At 38.9% G+C, this 17,088-nt stretch overlaps 1 long non-coding RNA gene across 1 annotated transcript in view; it reads left to right on the plus strand.

The window, feature by feature from the left end:
* The first annotated feature begins 1,400 nt into the window (after positions 1-1,400).
* The window catches only part of LOC143694132 (uncharacterized), a 36,298-nt gene continuing 20,610 nt past the window's right edge, over positions 1,401-17,088 (plus strand). The window contains exons 1-2 of the long non-coding RNA XR_013182370.1: positions 1,401-1,542; positions 1,863-1,953. This is a non-coding gene — a long non-coding RNA (uncharacterized LOC143694132). The remainder of the gene's footprint in view (positions 1,543-1,862; positions 1,954-17,088) is intronic.

Consider the following 17,088-nt stretch of genomic DNA (forward strand, 5'->3'; position numbering starts at 1 on the left):
TCTAGGATGCAAAAGGATGCTGCCCAGTTCCCACAGCTGTCTACTGAGCTTACAACAAGTGAGAGAAAGATGACAATTACCTTCTTCTGGGTAATTGAAGGAACTGTGGGATCCCCATTGTGGCTGGAAGCAGGACATGGGGTACTGTGCACTCTCTGCTTGCTGCATGACCACCACCTGGGAGCTCCAACACAACCAGAAGACCTGGCCATCAGCCTTAACAAAGACAGGAAAGGGAGGCCTGTGAGATGATGGCAGCTCAACATTTTACAGATTTTGAATTCCCCAAATTAATCTCAATTTTAACATAGGCAATGAATAGCTAGTATTATGGCTGGCACAAAGAAAAGAAGAAAATGAAGATGCTTCTATAAGATTAAAGGCCAATTTTAGCTAAGAAATACAGAAAATCACCTCTAAAATCTTACTGCCTAAAGCAGAAGCTATCAATACTGGATAAGATAGAAGTGACAGGTTGATGAACCTATAAAATACAACATAATGCATGTAACTCTTCACAAAAAAAGCAGGAATCTGTACTAGTTTAGTCATTGGCAGGTTAATGTTTACCATTAAAAAGGGCAAGTTCAGTGTTAAAAGAGTAGGCTTCTACAAAAGGTTAAGTCTGTTTAGGGGAATGGGTCTATTTAGCCTTAAAAGACATTTCCCATTTATGCAACGCATAAACTCTCATGTAGATGTTTGACTTTGTCAAATATTTTGTATGACACTGACATATTTAACATTAAGATATTTGTGTATAACCTGAGCTTTAAAGCACGTTTTAATATCTCATTAAAATTCCACTTGGAGAACATATGGCATATAAATTCATTTGTTATCTTGATTGATGGCATTTCAGTGAGCACTGTTTGAGTTTAGAATCAAAATATAATCTTAGACCTAATGAAGCAGACTGTGCAGGCTGAACTTTTTGTAGCTTCCCACAAACTGCCTCAGTATTTTTTGGCAGTGATTTGTGAAACACATCACAAGGGACAGATCAAACATACTTTTAAAATATGTAGTCTGGTAATAATTGTGATTATATGTGTGAGAGATAAAACAGATATTCAATGACTGATAACATTAAATAATGCTATTATTAATAAACAGAATCATCTGGAAGAAATGGAAATGTGCTGTACAGGGAGAATTGTTTCCATTCTGTCTGGGACTGAGGGAAGGTGAACCCAATTTTAACAAGTGATGCAGTTTGAAAAACAAGTTTTGCGAACAGCGTGTGAAGAATGAATGTCAGCAATGTACCATTAGGTGGTGGCTAAAGGAAAACAAAGAGGCTTTAAATCTGTTGGCTTATATACACTTGAGAATAGCAAAAGAAATCTTATAATCAACAACAGCTGAACTTCCTGAACTCTTTTGTGAGTGCTGCATCCTGTGTGTATCTTTGTGACAGAAGCCTCCTGAGCATTTCAACAACTTGCCTTGCCAGTTGCCAAGATTTCCATTATGGGTGATGTCCAGACAGCAACAGACCCTGTCTTGTTCAGACACCTGTCTCACAGTCCCCCTACAGAGGTGCCTTTTTTTGCTCTTGATTATAGGGACAAACTGAAACATTCAGTGCAGCCCAAACAATTGGATTTTAAATGGATCCAAGTAGCAGAAAAAAATATTGCGGCTGTCTTACAGACAGAGCAGGAGTAGGAATGAGTGTAGGAGAGTTCAGCCTGCCATGTTTAGTTCTCCTACTCTGCTGCTTTGGGAGCTTCTCCTCAGGACTATTCAAATATGTACAGCATACATGTAGCTTAGAAATTTTTTCTTCACCTCTGAAATGCTTCATTTTGAACTGCACTTATTGTTTATCTCTCTTTTTTTCTTTACATTCTCATTAGCTTAACAAACCTGAAGCAGCTCAAGAGAGAATGGAAATGTGCCAAACCATCCCTTCCTCCTCCCACTTGCAAGCAGTGCTTTATTTTAGAGGTAAGTTTGGGTGCAAATGCCTGGGCCAGACTTTGCTGTACATCAATCTTTCATACTGAACCTGGGCCTCCTGCTTGGGTCTTCCAGCATAACTTGGTCACTTACTTCCCAGAATATGGGACAATTTTGTGGTTTGCTTTTTTGCCTCATCCCCAGAGGGAAATAACGAGCTACTCTTTTGTATTGGCAGATAAACAAGTTCTCTTTCCCCCTAGAAAGTTAGGAAATGCAAAGGCTGGCTCAGTGAAGCCATGATGGGACTGGGCTCTTTGTACCTGAAGGCCTACCATGCTGGGCATGAATTGGCATAACATGACCATGAGTCCCTTCTTACTCACTTCAGCCTTGCCATGCTCCAGAAGAGGCACTGCCTTCCTTATAAGCCAGCATCAACCTTAAAACCAAGTTTTCTTAAGTATATGCATATAACCATTCAGGTGTAAAAATGTCTCATATCTATATTATATCCACAATACCCCCACAGAGCCCAGGTGTTCTTTCTGAATGAGGATGCTGATTATGATGATGATAGTGATGATTGCACAGGCAGCAGTTGCTGGGAGAGTTGTTATTGCAAAGCAGAGAAGTTCACAATAACAAACCCCACCCTCTCTGCCAGCACACATTGAGTACACAGTACACCACAGGCTAAATTTATGCTTTCCTCAAGTTCCTTTTTAGCTGCCTTTTTTTTTGTTTGGTTTTTTTTTTTTTTCTTCCCCCAGCTTGAAGTTATATGTCTTATTCAAGGTTTTGATCTGTTCTCATCAGAGCTGCTACAGGGTCATCGGATTTGAGATGTCATTCCGATGGACCACGTGAAGTTCAGGGCAGTACATTAATGGCTCAGAGTGGGTTATTCAAAACTCTCAGGCTCTCCAACATGCCATCCACCACCCTCCTCCCCTTCACCCACAAGATCAGGCTTAGCTCACATTTGTTTTTAGAAAGCAGAACTTGAAGCCAGGTATTTTGCCACAAACATTTTCAGGCTTACAATCCAAGCAGTTGTAACTGAATGCTGTCTCTCACATGGAAAAAAATTCTGTACATGCTGTACATTCTTCAGTGCAAAATAAAATCCAGATGGCCTTTATTTTACAAAAAGAGTGGGACCAGCAGATGAAGAGACAGAAGTCCTTTCTTACTCACATCCATTTCCAAACCTTGCTAAAAAAAACCCAACCAGCCGAAAGCTCTTGTGACCAAAGGCAGGCAGTTACTGAATTATGAGACAACATCATGAGGAGAAACATGTTCTTTCTAAAAGTAAAAGGATATTACCAGATGCAAATTGAATTAATATAGGTGTTTATCATCTTGCAGTCCAACAAGCCAGTTTTTAAAGGAGTGCTGGACAGCTTGGCATGTGGATAAGACAGGTCTGATGAAAAACATAGGTTGCTGCCAGAGAACACTGGGGAAAAAAAATGGAACAAGTTTATTTTGAGTGGAAAATGCAGATGTTCTGTTATTGATAAAGGCTGGCTGGAATACTCCAGGGCTATCAAGATTCTTTCCCAATTTCTTTTGAAAGAAACTTTAAACAAGTTTTCCCTAGCTTTGGGCTGTGGTGGAAACAGTTAACTAATGGTCAATTGATGCCCTCTTCCTGCCACAGCATACTAAAATCAAGAAGAAATAAGAAAGAGTCCCCAGTATCCATTTAAAATTCAGTTAAGATTTTCAGAAAATTCAATAGTTCATTTGCACAAATAAGGAAGGTAGACATTCCTTTTATTTTTCATCAATGTTACAAAGTGGGCTTTTTTGAAATGTTTCTATGTATATAATTTTATAGTTGCTGTTTACTCTTATGACCCCCTTCTCTTCCTTCCTGTTTTGCTTTTTAAAAGAAAAAAATTTGAGAAAAATAACATCTAAAGAAAACATGTACTTCAGCCAAAAGAATTTTTTTGTCTTTTAAATCCATTAAAATATTAGAAAAAAGATTGAGAGTTTTTGGTTTTAAAAGTTCATATTTAAACAATACCCCCCATTATGGTGGGAAGATTTAGCTCTAGATCTAGATCTATTAAGGGCTTTGAAGATAAGCCAAGCAGTCCTCAGAAATTAATTAAGTAAAAGTACTGAAAAATTTAATTTAGTTTGGATGGTAAGGGAAAGGGAGGGATCCTTATGTTCCAGTGTGGCAGGAGAATTAAACAAATTAGGAAACCACCAAGGATGCTGAGGAGTTTTTTTGAAGTTGAACAGAGATACAAAACAACAAAGCAAGAAGAATATAATGAAATGTAGTGCAGAGAGAGTGGTTTTCCTTCCAGATTTTCCTCTGAGTTTACAAACTGTATCACAGTATTCTAGGTGCTGTAATAAGGGGAAGCAGCCCTGCCTTTTTGGGGTGAAATTTTGTTCGATTGAAAGCACTGGAGTTTTATCCCTATTTTTAAAATGAAATAGAAGGTTTTATTTTGCTCCGTAAGTTCCTAAGTGAAATACTGAATCCCCACCCCTTAAAGAAAGCCTCCACTAAACCCTGTGTGTTGTTGGGATTTCTTAGTACTGCTAACCCACCAGTTTTGGTGATTTGGGGAGGAGGCTGAAAGCAGAACTGCCCTGTGCAAATCTCAGTTTTGCTCACATGGATGTACAGGTGTGTGCACAGCTCTGTGCCCATAACACACAGACATGGGGACATGTCTGCATGTACAGGAGTCCTGGAGCAATTTCAATCTCTTGTGGTGTGTGTTTGGTGTCCCCAATGACGATGTACTTACAGTGAATTCAGTGCCAAGTACCCTGCTGTTGTGGGTTGAAGGAGACAAAACGCCATTCAGTGTCTTTCAGGTGGAGTGGTTCTGTCAGCTGCAACCTGTAAGGCTCATTGACAGAAGTTGTGTTTAACAGGTTCACCTAAGTCATAGTGAAAGTTATTTGGTTTCACTTTCAGCAGCGGACCAGTGGACACGGTCCTTGAAGCATCTGCTTCCCTTACAGAAACAGGGATGTTACCGCACGCTCGGTCTTTTTCGCCTCCCTCATTCCCTTGGCCTGCTCTTTTTGTGTCTGTGTGCCTGGCAGGCCGGCGCTCCCCATCAGCAATATATTGGAATTAAATCCCAATATAGCCGGATGGAACGTGCCTGGGCTCGTCTGGCCTTGCTGCTTGACCAAGGGCAGCAGCTGTGGTGGTTTCCCCTCAGAGACACCTTTGGCTGGCTGGATGCTGCAGCTGGCGCTTGGGACAAGTCCAGGCACGCAGGAGCTCAGGTTTGCCTCTGGTGGAGAGGCTTTAGGTGAGGTGAAGGAAAGGAGTCGGGTTCTGCGGGAGGGTTTCGATCCAGAGCTTTATTCCTGGCCCACAGGCCTCTGAAGGCAGCAGCAGCTCCCACAGAACCATGAACCGCGTGGCTGCTGTGTCCCTGAACCCCGGGGAGAGGGGGAGGGAAGGGGCAGGGATCCCACCGACCAGGCAAGGGGGGAGCCTCAGGGGACAAATGGCACCGGGATGGCCCAGTGTCCCCAGGGCTGAGAGGCACCTCTGGAACTCTGCCAATCACTCGAGCCCTTCTGGAATGCCAGGACTGACGGACAGCAGTCAGCAGGGGGCAAGGGAGGGGGAAAGGAGTGGTGATTGGCACCTAGGGAAGGATCGGGATACTGAGGCAAGCTATGACCTCACCCCGCGACACAGGAGGATGAGAAGCACCCACATCCAGCAGCCCTGCTCCCAGCCCTGCTCCCAGCCCTGGGCTGTGCCAGCTCTAATCACTGTGCTCCACAGCACAGCCTGTCCTGGCCAGGTGTGGCCAGCCCTGGGGCCAGGCTGTGTCCCAGAGGTGGGAAGGCAAGGCCTGCACTGGAAGAGACGTGTCCAGCACCAGCCTCCTGCAGTCTGGGGGTGCTTCTGGATTCTCCCACCAGCTGTTCTGCCTTGTGCTCTGCAGGCTGGCTGCTGTCCCACTGCTGTGTCACAGCCTGTCCCCATCAGCGGCTGGAGGGAGCCTGGGATTTGCTGGTAGCCCCAGGGCAGGTGCACAAGAGCCAAAGTGTTCAGAGGAGAAGCACCAGCTCACTACAGAGTTGAGAGACTTCTTGCCTGAGGGAAACGGCATCAGACTGTAGCTAAATGCTATCAACAGCTAGAAATAGTTGCTTTCATTTGGATCAGAGGTCATCTATCTCTAAATTGGCTGCTGTGAAGGAAAAAATAAAAACAAGAGCTGTGAGTCACAGGTTCTGAGGGAAGAGACGTGTAAAAGACTGTAATGGATCCCTCCCTGCTGCTGACATCCTGCAAACTACCCCTGGGCTGTAGTTTGATGAAGGCAATGAAAGCTGATATTTCCATACCCAGATACTTAGTTAGCCAATATTAGCAAACCAGCATAAGCTCAAACACATTGTGCTGTTTTGTATGCTCAAATCTGACACACCATGAGAACAGCACTGAAATGATCTGATTTCATACTCCTTAATGAGTTTTCCTGATACCAGAGACCTCTCACATGCGCTCAGCTTTGTTCCAGAAATGACTGAATAAGCTTTCACTCAGGGCCAGACATCTAAAACCAAAAAGAGTTGGACAACACTTCCTGTAAACTGTGAACTATACAGACAGTTCTTAAACATCTTGTTGAAGCTATGTTGCTGATAAAACTAGCCACCTTAATATCCAATCACGTAGGCTTGACTTTTTTGTTGTTTATGTATTTTATTCACATTCCTTTCCTTACAATAACTCTTGAATTACATTAGTTACATGACTAAACAATTTAGAGAAAGCAAATGCTACAGTAATATAAGTACAGCTGGAGGAAATTCCTGTTTTATGTAAGCCAGAAAGTGATTTGTGTTTTCAGTAAGAAGTTGTGTGTTTGTGGGTTTGTTTGTGTATCTTTTTATTGCACATTCTCTTCTCATGCACCAAAAATTTATGTTTTCAGTATCATTGTTCATTCATATACCACACAAGTCCAGCTATTTCTGCTACAACTTCTTTTGTTGGACATGGTATTCCAGACAAGGACACACAATTGATTTATACAATATTTTTCAATTCATTTGATAACATTTCTGTACCTTTGTTTACAAGTTGTTTGTTTTTATAAATGAAGCAATGTCTTCAACACACATATTTACTGGAGCACTCATTCTGACTGATAAGACACCTTCATGGGAGAATAAAGCTATTTTGGACTTTTGGTGTTTCTATGAATACTTCTCAGTGTTCCTTTTTCAATCTTGTATTTATCAATCCTGAAAAAGTAGTTTGATGACATATTCAGCAACATTATTAGATTTCCCTAACATTCTACAAGGAAATTTGTGTTGTCTGGCAAAGATGTTATCCAATGTCACAGGGAGAAGCAGTTCCATACATTTTTTTTATTGTTTATTAGGTTGTATTTCAATGATAAAATTTGCCTTATGGAGCCAGGTAACAGTTTAGGATTTTTTCCCCTCTAAGTTGTGTGATTGCTTAAATAAAAAAAAACACAATGAATTTTTCAAAATGTGTGGACCCACTTTAAGAACTCACAGAAATAAATTTGCATATTTTCAATTTTTTTTTTAATTTTACTTCAGTAAGCTCCAGGTGAGGCCTTGAGACCGAAGTTGTCACACACAGTGAAAAAATGTATCTTTAAATTTAAATATTCTGTGAGAAAGCAGAGAGCCAGGAGGATTAAGTCTTTTTCCATCATTTCCAATGTAACTAGAACAGCCTTTTGAAAATAATTTTGGAGACTACTTAGAGAATCCTACCAAGTAATAGTAAAGGTTTAACAACACTGCAGTAAACTTATCAAGTTACTACAGTTCATTCTGTTCCACCTATTTTACCTAGAAAAGAACAAGTTATATTTGAAAACATGTGTAGAAATGTTTGCAAAAACTGACTCTTTGTCTTACTACCTAACTGTGCAGGTGACAAATGGAAGGATTCTTTTTCTGTGTTTGTTAGACATTGCTGTATGACATTCCCTGAAAAATACTGATGAAGGGGCCAAAGCATCCTGGGCAGAATCACCTGGCAAAGCAATTGTCTTATTCTAGGGAAATCAGTGATTCAGAAATCAGTGATTCTTTTCTCTGTATAATTACCGTCCTTCGTGTCTGTGGTCTACTCCATTTAGACTGTAAGTTTTTATAGGCAATAAGATGAGACTCATTTCATCATACAGTAACCTTAGAAAAGTCAGAGTCTCATTTCAGTTAGTTTTCCAGTCTCTCTGTACATTTAATAAAGAGAAAGAGAGAGAGAGAGACACTTCAGGGGATGAATCATCCTCCTTGTCTAGGACTGCAATAACATTAATTGCTCTCTGAACATTATTCTCACTACCTCTTCCTGATGACAACACTAAACCTGATGTTAAGCTATGGATAGATAAAGTTAGGTGAGATGACTCAAGCCCTTTTGTGCATTGCCTGACACCTTACCTCAGATGCAATTTCCAGACATGACTTTAGTAGAAATAAATAACAGTGTATTGGGCCAAACAGAGGCTGACATAGTTTTACAGTTTTTTGGTGAAAATCTGATAGAGACATTAAATTTTCAAGGGAGTTCTCAGCCTGCATTAGGCAGAAGACCAAGCCATATGCCTGCAATGGTTGTTACTTCCCTTATTTATATATTGTATGGAGTGGGGCAATATTGGTTTACTTCACTGCCTTGTGATACAACACCTCAAGGGCCCCAGAATGAGATCTGATGAACCTGTGAGCTTCATAAACAACATGCCTTTGTAGGAGCAGGAGAGGATCTCTGCTGACCTGCCTTCTCTGCAGCTGTGAGCCCACCTTGGTGTTTAGGCCAGCTCTCATGTCACTCCCTGGTCCCTTCTTATGCCACAGGGCTTCAGAAAGAACCAACTGAGACATGAGTTTATTTCTACTCATGCTAACTCAAAACTGTGTGACATAAAAGTGCATCATCTAAATCAGGTTTAATATAGTTTTATAGACCTTTAGTGCCATTCTTAAGCTGCAGAAAGCCTAACCCACAAATCTAGCCTGTAATTCAAGATATATTTTATAACACTGCATCAAAACTGAGGCTGTTTATTCAACTCCTATGTTCTTTAACTTCTCTTAATATCTCACCAGAGTTTTTGAACCTAAAAGGTTGGATTTTCAGTTCACATTTGCTGCACATCCCTAGAAGTTGACACAGAATATAATCTTTAATAAAATTACCGCTAGAAATATATTTTAGAGAGTGGGTAAATTGCCAAAGTGAGGTTCTGGGTGACAAAATACCATTCAGTTAAAAGCAGAAGGCCCTGCTGCAGGGCCTTCTGTATGGGCAGCATCTTCTCTGTCAAGGTGTTCTGCCCTACATGTGATTTTGTGCTAACTCAGCTGTGCTGGACCCAGTGGAGCAGTGAGACAGTGAATTGTGTCAAGGTCTTTTCACCCATCCTTAACCAATCCACGTCTGGGCCCACCTTCCACGTCTCACTTTTGCGTTATGTCTTACTCAGCTTTGGTACCTACACACATGGGTAAATTATGTGACTCTATAGGTCTTGGTACATATATGTTGCAAATTGCCTTTTTAGTGAATCCAGAATCACCACTGAAAAATGACACATATAAAATTTCTGCACAGCAGAATCCCCAAACACTTCTGTCAGCAGTTGTCTTATCAAATATCCAACTTCAGCTGTTGCAGACGTTTGTTTTCACTCAGGGAAAAATCCATCTTGTGAAATAATTGTCAAGAGTTCTTGAAAAACACACGAAAAATGAGAATTAAATATTCATGATTCATATGCTAAAATTCACATTTTTCTGTGGTCTGTGAATGTTGATTTCTGAAATGCACATGACAGCAAATGAAAGGAGAAGCTCAGCTTTAGAGGGGATGTTATAAAGGTAAAGAACCCAATTTAGCAGTTCTAACTTTGTTCCTCATTATATCATTCTGCCAGGTGGGTTACTGCCTTTTCTCTGTTCTGCCCCATAGTATTTAACCTCATTTTAAAGGGCATCTGTATTTGATCACTTATAGCATACTATGAAGGCTCATTAGCTGAGAGGTCTTCCTTCTCAAAATGTTTTAAATATTATTTAAATATTATTTAATTATTTTCTAAAATGGCTTGAGCACATTCTAATTCAAGTTTAAATAATTTCAGATAAATGCATTATGATGTCTTCTTTAACTTGCCAGCATCCAAATTAGAAATAAAATATCTAATTTAAATTCAGTCTGGCTTTTGAGTCTTAGAGAAACAGAGCTTACAAGACAACAGCAACCAGTTGAAATTGAGGGTATTTCCCCAACATGTTATCCTTCAGAAGAGGTAGCTAATACTTCCTAAAATATTTGTGTTCCATTTGGTAATATTCACAACTTTTCATTTTCAGCTTTGCTACCTCAAAGCCAATTATGATTTGTCTGTATCACAGTAATTCCAAATGAAGAAAACTCACAAGTGTGTCCCCCAGGCAGGTCATAAGAAACAAGATTCTATTTACAAAAGTTGTATTTGTGTACTTCTCTCTCTGAGACTGTACTGACTGTCAAAACTGGTCTCTAAGCACTGTTATGACCTATCTATTCTTTGTATATCACATATTCTTTGTATACCACATTTTTGTAAAGTGACAAAGAAACTTCACAAGGTGTGAAAGCTATGATCTTCAAATATATTCTGTAAATTCACATATAGAGGGACAGATTTCTTTTTTCTCACTAATTGCCTCTGTCTTCTGCTAATCTTTGACTTCATATTTGTGTATGTTGCTTTAATAAATTAAATCTATTTTTTAAATTAAATAATAGGGTGATATTTTCATGTAAAAATTTTCATGTACTTTTAAATTCTAGTGTGCAGAGTACACAACAAATATTCAACTAATTTCAGGTAAACTGACTCAACCCTTTACAAAATCACGCATATATAGGTATTATCAGAAGATAAGTGTTTCTAAACTAAAAGAAAAAATTTCCATTTTGATTAAATTAATAAAGCTCCAGTAAATCAGTAGAATAATGCTAAAAAATGCCAGCAGGATCTAGCTCAGAGCATGAAGATCATTTCCAATGTCAAAAGAGCTCATTATTGTTTGATAGCCAGATTTCTGGGAAGATAAAGTGTACCAAGAACAGCATGGATCTTTATGATCTTCAGAAGTGGTGCTAGGAGAGAATAGTTTTGGAGGGTTGAGCCAAAGTCATATTGTAATTCCATGGAGCAGGGACTTCTTCTCAGCCGTTTTGTTTCCTGTGGTAATCCATTTCCTCAGCCAAATGTTTTGTTTTAATACTGGCCACGAAGAGATAAAGCTTCTCTACCTGAATGAGACCTGAACCCCAAAGCCTTCTGGATTCAAACCTGAACCCTGATATTGACTTTCAATTTTCCATAGGTCTTATGTCTATTCTTTTATTTCTTCCCTTGGCACAAGTTCTGCAGTATTTATGTCAAGTCCTGTTTCTGTTGGGCATTAGGCATTTATTCTGCTCTGTGGTTCTCTAAAATTGCCCTCAAGACCCTGAGCCACTCAGCTCCTGAGCAGAATCCGGTTTACCCATAGAAATCCAAAGTGTCTCAGAGAGGAATCCACAATACACACATGACAGACTGTGAGCAAGAAATTCTGAGGGCAGGAAAAAATCTTAGATTTACTTTGCATTTTTTGAAAGATGCCTACATCCTCTCAGGATTCTGATTTAGGGATGTGAATATGCTGAGCCATTATCTCAGGATTAAGAAGAAAAAAGAATATGTCTACCAATTCCGATGATTAAATATCTGAGCCTTGTCAGGCCTTGCATGAATGTGAACAGAACCCTTTGTAACAGAAGTATAGATACTTTCAAAGTGCATAAGTGGCACAGATACAGGTATTTAAAAGTTGTGAACTCTGGCAGCAACTTAATGAAGGCTTTGAAAACTTTAATTTTGATCTTAGACTTAAGCTCTGAGGTTCTATGTGGCACTTACAGGACCAGTCATTCAAAATATATTTTTTTGTGTTTAAGGAGCTGTGGTGCTCCTTTCTGTACAGCTGTGAGTCTGAATGAGGAAGTGCTGCTGGCCACACACCCTACACAGCCAGAGGGCTCTCAGGGGATTTACTGTAATGGAAACCCTACCTATGGCTGCTCGTTCCATACTGCAATGTATGGACTACTTGCACTTGTGCATATTTGCATATATTATCCACTGCACTCTTTTTACTTCTGCTTTTTGGGTTTTGGTTAATTTTATTTGGATGCATTTCCCCTCCTGTTCCTCCTCAGAATCTGATCTTTTAACTTTTGGCCATTTTTTCCCCAGTCATTTTATTTCAAAGAATTTGTTAGGAAAGAACAAAAACTTAGTCTTCCTGAAGACCACAGTAACAGACCTTCTGGTTCTGTGATTAAAAGAATAATGATCTGTTTTGTTGTTGTCACTCCAGAAAAAGTACTCAGTTCACCATCATCTGCAAATCCAGTTGCACATCTGTCTGTACAGACAGACATGCACCTCTGGCATATATTGAGTGGAACACATTGCACAGAAACAGATTGTTGCCTGCTTGCATTGTTTTTGCAGAGTAGCAATAATTCAGCAGGACCTAGCAGAAGATTTTACCTTTTTCACTTAACAGAATGACTGCAAGGTTTCTGCATGTTTTTATGAAAGAAAAAAAATATTGAAAATGCTTATCGTACTGGCATTTAAATTACGTTGCAAGCATCTTGATGCAGCTATAAAATGATCACTTATCCCATTTGTTGTTTACAAGGCTTTTTGGTTTTGGTTTTGTTTTTATAAATGATAATGGTTAAGACTAAGGCATGAAAAGACATTTCAGTTTTGCTATTTAATCAAACTCCAATTGATCAGTAACATTGTATTTAAAAATGTTTAGCTGATGCATTTTTACAACTTTTTCTATAGTTATCTTGCTATTGATTTACTTGTTTTAAAAGATGGGAACAACTATATGTATGGAACATCATCTCACATTTTATGAAGTATGACAAAAGGAAATATTTCAATCCATCTTTAAAGGATAATATAATGACTCAATATGAAACTAAATTTTTGCCCAAAAGTCTGTTCCACAGGTAGGGTGGGAAATGAGGAACCTAATGGAAAATACAGGAAAAGTCAGAGTGTCACTGCCAGAGCTAGACTTAGGGCTGAAGCTGCCAGAGCAGCACACTCTGCTCCCAAGGGAGCAAGTCACATGTGCAAAGGAGCACAGCACCCCCCAAAAGGGATTGTCCATGCCACTGTAACCATATATTCATTCTTTCTTCATATTCAGATAGCAAGAAAGAGAATTATGTGGTATCATGTTATCCATTAAAGATGCACATTCTTATCACAGAAATTCAGTGATTTCACCATAACTCTCCCAGTCAGCGTAACATTAGACTTCCTTCTGCAGATTACTGATTGCAGGCTCTTAGTGCATAGCCAGATTAGTGCCAGGATGGGGGCTGTGTGCTCAGATCTGTACAGTGCCCCATCTAGAAGCTGTTAAAAAATATGTGACTTTTACCTGCATTCTGCCATTGAGCTGACTCAACAATAAGAGCAAGAAGTTCCAGACTTAGCTATACATACACATCAGGAACTGGAAAATCCATTATGCACTGTGGGTCAGGAGAGCACAGCTCACTGAGACAATGCCTGACAACAGTGAAAACCAATCCTGTGCATCAGACACCCTCTCCTTTCTTACACACACAGAAATCATTTGTTGTGCTGCCACAGGGAGTGCTTGCTATTAATGGAAACAGTTTCCTCTCTACAGATTTCAGTTTTGCAAAAGGCTGGGAGAAAGATGCATACTTCCCTTCCATACTAACTGCAGGCTCAAGATGAACCCAGATAGGTAATGTGATTAATAATTAAAAGCTATGCTAGCAAGGGACACAGTATCTGCTTCTACATGCCCAATTCTTCCCCAGGGTTCAGTGGAAGATCTGCACTCTTTAGCTTGCTCAGCTCTAATGCTAACATTTTTCACTTCTCTGTTTTGAGTTATTTGCCAGCAAGATTTAAGTAAGCTCTTATTCATTTTGATAATGGTTTTTTGCTGGTTTGGGGGGTTTTTGTGTGTGTGGGTTTTTTTTATTTTTTAATTTGTTTTGGTTTTGTTTTGTTTTCTTTTTTTTTTCTTTTAAAATTTTAAGCAACTGAGACAACAGATATTTTTCTTCAAAGCCATTTCAGTTAACAAGGATGTATCCAAACTTTAGAACAAGTCAACACATATTAACCTTCAGGTGCTAGGCAAACCAAAAATCTCACTGCCCAGGGACAGCAGTTGAAAAAGTTACAGGGAAGAAGAGTATGGACAAAACATGACATGATGGCCATTCTCAGCATTGTCAGGTCTCATTCCGTGTTCTTTGGGTGCTGTTTTGTCACTGAGCATGGACTGGACAAAAAAAGCCTTTAGGTTGGAAGAGCTCTCTGACCAATGTATTTAGGCATCCTTCAGGACAAATAGAATCTTTGAAAATAGGGTTTGTGGACATGTATTAGAAATATGACCAGGTATCACTGCAATGTGAGGAGGTAGGTGAAAAATATGGACTTTTTGGACTTCTGACTATTTTTCACCATCTAGGCTTCTCCAAAGAAGAAAAAACCCCCATGTTTATGTTTATGTTAAACATCTGTATGTTTAAATGACCAGAGAAATGTCAGGAAGACTTTCTTTTTGAAAGATACACATGCCTATAACTTTTTTGTGGTGACAGTTTTAAGTTTGACCAGCTTGTAAACTGGGTATAAAATTAGCAGAAAGTTTTTAGGTTTATTGAATGAATCTTCCCACACGGCATACCAAGGCTCTTATAGTCTGGTTTTTGCTGTGTATATTCAGGCTCCATTAAGCTTAATTTTCACATGGGAAGTTTGTCTGACATTTTTTATTTTTTTTAGAGCATTGTTTTCTTTGCTCAAATAAACAAAGTTGTAAGGCACAATTATTTCTGAATCTGAAATGCTTAGGTTATCAATTTTAATTTTCATAATGTTTCAACTATCAAACAAACCTTAAAATTACTTTTATACAAATATCAAATTATATGACAAATACTTCTTGCTATATGAATCACTATAAGTTTGCATGCATACTAAAAACTATGTTTTAACTTTTAATGGTATAAGTCTTTGGGAATGTGCCTAGAACACTAAATATTTTTTGCATCTTTTTTCAAGTGCCTGAAAAAAACACAGCTTGGAAATGGAAGCTGCACATTCCTCTGATTTTTTATTTAAACACTCTGAAGGGAAACATTCCAGTCCTAGGATCGTGTTCATGAGTTTCTTCATGAAGTGCTTTCAGCTAGACCTGAATATTACTAGAATTCTCTTACTCTGTGCTCATGCCATGTCATTATTTCATCTCAGTCACAGGTACCTCCCCTTCCCCCCAGTATTGCTCTGTTTGACTATTTCAGGAAAACATCTCTTAATGAGCTGGTATGGCACTTCCTGTGGAATCTCTCCCACTTGGCCTCTCCCTGTGTCATACAAAATGATTTTTGTACCTCTCTGACTGTGGCATTAAGACATGGCAACTTTATTTGCTGACTGAACCTGCTTCAGGTGTGATTAAAAAGGCCAGCCTGTCATAGAGCTTCCTCTCCCCCTAATCTCAGCACAGTTCAGTGATAAATTTCAGGTTATGCCAAATCTTTATCTACCTTGCCCAGCCTCCAGAGCTCTTGGCAAAAGGCATTGTTTGAACTACATTCACATCCCATTCTTATCGCAGGGCAGCTAATCAGCTTCTGAGAGATGATGAACAGAGATTTGTTTTGTTAGATTTAAGACATTAAACCTCACTTACAGGAACTGTAGAAAGGACTTAGAAATTTTCATCACCCTTGGTCATCTTAATGTGTATTATGATCAAATTCCAAGACTATTCACTCGTGTGTATAAAAAGAAATTCCTGAAATTCGTCCTTAAGAAGGTTTATAGGGGCTAGATTTCAAAGTGACATCAGCCCTGTTGAAAACAGGCACAGATTCAGTAGCTGAAGTAGAAGCCTACAGTCAGCTGGTAACCTTCAAAATTTTAGCCTAGAAAATTAAATTCCTGTTTGCCCTACAGGGATTGAACTTGCGAGATCCCCTGTTATACAATGAATATGTAAATAATAATAATTGTTTTCAGTTTCATTTTCTTCTGCCAGTGCCAAGGAAAAAAATGAAGTTTTGAAACTCTTCAGATTTTTTTCTGACATTCATAAATGAGCATCTCCAGCCTGGAAGCTAGCAGAGTCAAATTTCAGGCATTGAAAGAAGGCAGAGATGGACAATATGGTAATGACAGGATTTCAGAATATATGCAAGACAAGTTTATGAACACAACTAATATTTACTGTTAGGTCAACTGATACTGTTTTAAAGAAATAAAAACAGAAAGGTCAAATCTTGAAACATGTATTTGTCCAACAGTATTGGCTGACCTAGTAGAAGATACTACAAGCAAATATGGCATAATGAAATATTTTATCTGTGATGATGTTTGGTAGTCACGGACTTCCTATCTTGCACTTTGCAAGAGCATTTTATTGGAAAAAACAGGGAACATATCCTGGAGGGAAACTAATGCATCATATAATAGACAGTGTTAACTTAATCTAAACTTTGACGTGAATTTTAGTTTCCCAACTACTATATCAGCCCTTTAGATCAAAAACCAGAAAATCCTGAGGTTTTCCTCCTCCTATGTTATCATGCAAACCAATGATCTATTATTGGAACCTATTTTATTAGTAGCACACACAACTTTAACTTGTACTTGAAGAACAAGTGAAACTTGTACTTGCCTTAAGGAGTAAACAGTGAAACATTTATGAAACGTGTAAATTATCCTTAAATGACAGAAAAACTGTAGAACAGTTTTATATAGCATGTCTTATTAAAATTCTGCTAAGTGAGTACAAAGTTGGTTGGCTTAATGTGCATTTATATATTTTTAAGCAAGATACATATTGCATGAACCAAGGAACTCTGGGATTTTTTTTTTTTTTTGTAAATAGATATGTCTTCACCCATCTTTGTCATAGCACAGGTCTAAGTAATTTATATTATTATGATTATTCTCTAGGGGTTGACTAGCTGCTGCTGCAGCCTGATCTTTCACCAAGCCAAGAAAAGGAGGACATTTTAGGGAATTTAAACTTAAA

This window comes from Agelaius phoeniceus, chromosome 5 (genome assembly GCF_051311805.1).
Source record: "Agelaius phoeniceus isolate bAgePho1 chromosome 5, bAgePho1.hap1, whole genome shotgun sequence".
In the NCBI taxonomy this organism is placed as follows: Eukaryota; Metazoa; Chordata; class Aves; order Passeriformes; family Icteridae; genus Agelaius; species Agelaius phoeniceus.